Source organism: Lathyrus oleraceus, chromosome 6, assembly GCF_024323335.1.
Source record: "Lathyrus oleraceus cultivar Zhongwan6 chromosome 6, CAAS_Psat_ZW6_1.0, whole genome shotgun sequence".
Classification (NCBI taxonomy): domain Eukaryota; kingdom Viridiplantae; phylum Streptophyta; class Magnoliopsida; order Fabales; family Fabaceae; genus Lathyrus; species Lathyrus oleraceus.
This window is the reverse complement of record NC_066584.1, coordinates 59441631-59447219: the sequence shown is the minus strand read 5'-3', so window position 1 is coordinate 59447219 and position 5589 is coordinate 59441631. Positions and strand designations below refer to the sequence as shown.

Genomic DNA, 5589 nt, shown 5'->3' with positions numbered 1-5589 from the left:
TTGGAGGATTCATTCTCTCTTGGTATTCAACATGGTGAAATGCTCGAAGGGTTTTCTAGAGGGCTTGAATGCAACTTTTTCTTGATTTGGTATTGAATTTTGATTCCACCATTGGCTCTCCACTTTAGGATTTCCACCATCCCTCTCTCTTGTATATCAGGTTCTTTTCTCATTATTGCTTTCTTTCCTTTTGATATAATATTCAGCTTTCACCACAATCTCCTCCATCAAAGTTCCGATTTTTTACCAAGGATTCGTTGAAGTGCCCAACCTTGAGGTCATTCTAGAAAGATCCAAAGAACATCTCTTGATTTGGGTTGGCGACCTTGATGATATCCTTATTAAATTTGGCTAAATATTCACTCAAAAATAACTTGGAATGGCCTTATCAAACATTGAATAAGCTTATAGTAGAAAACCTTTATGTGCTTGCTAGCCGAAAAGTGGTGAACCATCTTTCTCGTTAGATCTTGGTAGCTCCACACTAAGAACCGCAGAAGTCTCATGTACCATATGAGGGTTACCACTTTGAATGTTCCAACCATTAGCTTGTTCTTCAGGGAGTCATCTACTAAAATTATAAACATCTTAATGTTGATGGTATTTACGTGCTCCTGGGGATCGTTCTTGCCATCGAATGACACTAAGGATGATGGTTTGAAATTTCCAAGAACCTGAGCCTCCCAAATCTTTAGCGCGAATGGTTGAGGATCTGTAGGCTCCCCTCCTCGACCACATCCGACTCGACATGTTGCTGCTGTTACAAATCATGAACGCTCTCCTGTAGACTTCATTATGGCGATGTAACTCATCCATAATGACAAACATCTCAACAATGGTAACTCGGTTGTTGTTGTTGTTATTGGTGGCGACCCTTGTCATCATGAGATAAGATTGGATTATCGTTGGAAGTGGTGTGTGTGGGGCCATCTTAGTTTTATCATACCCCACAATCGGCGCCAAATATACCCGTAAAAGTACACCAACGATAGCTCTACTAGTGAAGACTAGTCTTCACTAGTAAAACCATAGTCGAATTCTCTTATGATTTATCTATATATTTATGTTATTCTCGTTATATAATAGTTCTGAACGCCTTACACAAAATTTCATAATAGACAACTTAATGTGATTGCTCTCAATTGATATGACCTCTTAATGGTGATTAGAAATCAAACTTGATTGTTATAAATCCTGGATTATGATATCACTTAATCAAACATAAATGTGCCTCAATCATATCTTAATTAGATATTGACTTACACTAGAGTTGAATTGACATAGCCAATATAACTCATTAGCTATTTCAACCCGACTATGTCCTTCTAGATAGATCCTTAATTGAGGTGAGCTTCATTGAGTCAGGATTGACTTGACTCGATCAAGAAACCAAACATGTACTCCCTTCGTCTCATAAAAAGTGTCTCATTTGCATTTTTTCTCAGTCTCAAAATAATTGTCCTTTTACAATATCAATGCATCATTTATTACTATATTTCCACCATCATACCCCTATTTATTAACTTTCACTTTATTCAATCATTCTTTTAACTACAATTAATTGAGATATTCTAATTACAATTTATATGGATATTCTAGTAAATGATACTCCCTCCATTCCTTTTTAAGTGTCATTTTCTTTAAAAAAATGTTTCTTTTTAATTGTCACTTGTAAATTTCAAGGTAGTATTAGTTGCACTTTTGTCAAAATTATCCATAGATAATTATTACAGAGAGAGAAAAAAATGAATGTAATAAATAATTAAGAATATTATAGATAAAAGAAGAATTGTTGTTGAAAAAATAACAATAATGATTAGTTTTCTTGGTATGTGTAAAAAGTAAAAAGAAACGACACTTAAAAAGAATAAGAGGGAGTATTAGTTTTAGGGTCTTGCTATCTTCTGCCCCAAGAGCACATGTTAAGGTGTAATTAATGATAGTTAATTTCATCTACTTTATTTTGAAACATGTGATAATTAATTATAGTAATTAAAATATTAAAATTTATATTTATTAAAAATGACTAGGATAAAATTACCCTTTCATACATATTCAATCTTTTATATTTTCAATTTAAACTTAATGAGAATATTCAGAATCATTAAAGATTAATGAAGACACACTTTTATTTTATTTTTTTTCTATTTTTGAATTAACTTAAAATTGATTTGTTTTAAATTACAACAATATATTGCTACAACAGTTATACTGAAAGTTTTTTAATATAAAATTAAAATACTTTAAAAGTACAATAATGTAGCAAAATAAATTACATTTTTAAATATATCATTCAAATACAATTTTTTTTAGAAATTACCCAAATAAAAAATAATAAGATTTGAATAATGAGACTTGATGGTCTTCGTATATATATCATCAATTTCTTCCTGTTATAAAAATAAAAACAAAAAATATATACTTTTAGTTAACAAATTTAAAATATAAAAAAAAATAAAAAATAAAAAATTATAAAAATAAAAAATATGTACCTAAATTTTTGGTAGAAGAACTGGATTTAAATTTGCATCTTGATAAATTTTCTGCTTCTTGTTTTTAGTGTGGGCAGAAAATTGAATATTTTCTTTTAGAGGACATGTTGCAATATTATGTCCTACGTCTTTGCATAATCCACAAGTATTCATGGTATGTGAAAGCTCTTTTCCACCTTTAAGACGTCTTCGTTTAGGACGACCTTTTGTTTTGAAAATCGGAGGACATTGAACAATATCATTCGCACGAGCTTCATTATTGTAACATACTATTTGGTCCTCAAACACAACATTGATTGGTTGAGGGTTTACTTCCTCATCCTCATATGATATTTGAAGTCCCCATCATGATGGTAAGTAATTAGAAGGAATTTCATGACAATCTTTATGAAGAAAAATACTGAGAACGTGTCGACATAATATCCCCAAAACTCAAAGTGCTTACAGCTACATGTAGCTATTTTACCATCCCAAAAGATCACGTGTTTTCTATTATTAGCATCTTTATAATACCGCAACACAAACAAATTACCATTTTCATGATGAATTGGATATTGGACGGACCTTTCAAACTCCTCTTGAAACTTTTGAAAAGCAAAACCTGTGAGAAAACTATGAGCTCGCTCTTGCAAGGTGGTATCAGCTTCATGTTAATTTTTTTGCATTTCTCTAACATTATATCATGCTCTTCTTTTTGCTTAAAATCATTTATTGCTAAATCAACCTGAAATTAATTTAAATTAATCAAAACATAATTGTATAAGATTATAACAATGATGATATTTTAGAAATCATAACATACTTGTTATGTAAAATCAAAACATAAATGCATTAATACTCTCTGATCTACCTGTGGTTGTCATTCCACCAAATAAATAGTCACAAAGATAAGTGAGTGTCCAATAACTTTTAATTTCATACAACCCTTTAACGTATTTATTTGATGGCAACTCTTCTGAAATTGCTTCTTTCATCCATGGATCTTGATCTGTTAATATAGTCTTTGGTGGCTTCTTCATCAAAGATATAAAAGTCTACAAAAAAAATTATGTAATTAAAAAAATGATACAGTAACAAATGATATAAGAAAAATTATGAAATTAAGCTTAGAAGTTACTTTCATCAAACAACAAAATGAAAAAGTTTTTTTCATTTCGTAATAGTGCACATCCAAAAAGTATAGTCTTTCCATGACTATTCATACCCACAAAAATTCCAAATGACATTTCATAAGAATTTACCTTGTATGTAGTATCAAACACAACAACATCGTCATATTCTTGGTACCAATCAAAACAATAAGCATGAGATTAAAATATATGCCCTAACCTTCTTTCTTCATCAAGTGTATATGCATACTGAAATTTAGGGCAACTCTTTTTTGCATCCTCACAATACTTAAGAAGATCAATAACATCCGTTCTTTCAACTTTTTTCTTGACTTTCAAAATAGATTACGATCCTTTTCAATAAATGGAAGATAACCATGCTCCACATTTTTTTCTAGCTCTATGTCATGCATTAATTGTCTAACTAAAAGCCCACATTCCTTTAACAAGAAGATTCGTTCAGAATAATCATCTGAGATAATTCGGTTAGCCGGTAAGAACCGCACTTCTAATTGAGTTAGCAAAGTATGATTATGTTCAACATCAAAGGTTGTAACTCGCCACTCACTTGGAAACATATCATGAGTTTATTGCAAAGAAATTTGCAAATGAGTTTTACATTCACACCTAGTTGATTCTCTATTTCTTTGTTCTTTTGATGGTTCTATGCTTTTCAAGAAAGTTCTACCTTCATGATGGCAAAAGAAATCACGCCTATTCACAATTCCATTTTGTTTGATGAATCTACCTTTTCGAACTGAGAACTCGTGTTGATATGCATATCTCTTATAAAAAACAAATGTTTCTTCCTCACTAAGAAAATTTTGACCAACAAAAGGAATAATGTTTGACTCCTTAACAGTGTCGCCCTCACCACTTTCTTGTAAAAAATTATTTATCTCAATATTTTGACTAAAAATCACAATATTTTCTCTCAGAAATTCCAATTTCTTCAACTTCGTCTATAATATTACGACCAACAATAATTTCATAAGAATCATTTTTTGAAGAAACTTCTTCTACTAAATATTCAATATTCAAACTTAAATTCAAATTTATTCTATTGTTGTTCACACTTTCCATTTTGTATTTATCTTCCAAAAATAAAAAGAACAAAAAAGGTTATTCATCTGACTATGGAAAGTTATTTAAAAAAAATTGGAATCATAAAATTTCATAAAAAAAGATAAAAATATATATGACATACCTGAGTAAGGAAGGTTCTTAAATTGCCATACTTGAGAAGAATTCAGTTCTGAAATTGCCATACTTGAGAAGATTTCAATTTTTTATGTGAAAAGAAAAATAATGCTGGAAGCGTGAAATATTTGAGAAGATAAAAAGTCTAGATGAGATATCAAATGTGAGGGTAGTTTTGTCATACTTTTTTTAGTATCTGTAATAATTATTGTATTTAATTATTACATATTCTAAAATAAAGTAGGTGGAACATTGAAACATTTATTCTTCCTTAACTTGCCCCAAAGATACAAGGTAACATTTGTAGCACCTCAAATTTGCACCCTACCTTGTGTACATTCATTTTCATATTAGGTCATAGCATAACATAGGCCACTGCATAACATTGCATTGTCCATTTGCCCAAGTGCAAGCTCAACTGACAAATTAGGTCAAACTGGTCAGGAGAATCAGTCAAACAAGCAAGCATGTGCTATTTTCATTGGAACAAAGCCCTATGGTTGATTTATCAAGTTCATATGGTCTAAGGATCATTTTGAAGTGGTTTGGCCAGAGTTTGGATGATCAAAGCTCAATAGTCAAGCTGAATCTCTTCAGAAATCCTAGAAAGTCAACTGTAGTCAACTGTGGTCAACTGTGCCTGATTTTATGGATTGGAAGGTGGGAGATGGTTTGAAAGGCCTCATTCATGTCCATATAAGTCTCATTTGACATACCAAAGACCAAGGTTGAAGATTTGGGGGTCAGACAAGAAGTTTCCTAAAATGGCAGGTGACCTGTAATTTCAA

General features: G+C 31.0%; 1 pseudogene; it reads right to left on the bottom strand.

Moving 5' to 3' along the window:
• Positions 1 to 2492: 2492 nt before the first annotated feature.
• LOC127094010 (protein FAR1-RELATED SEQUENCE 11-like) lies at positions 2493 to 4869 on the bottom strand (annotated as a pseudogene).
• Between the last annotated feature and the right edge of the window lie 720 nt (positions 4870 to 5589).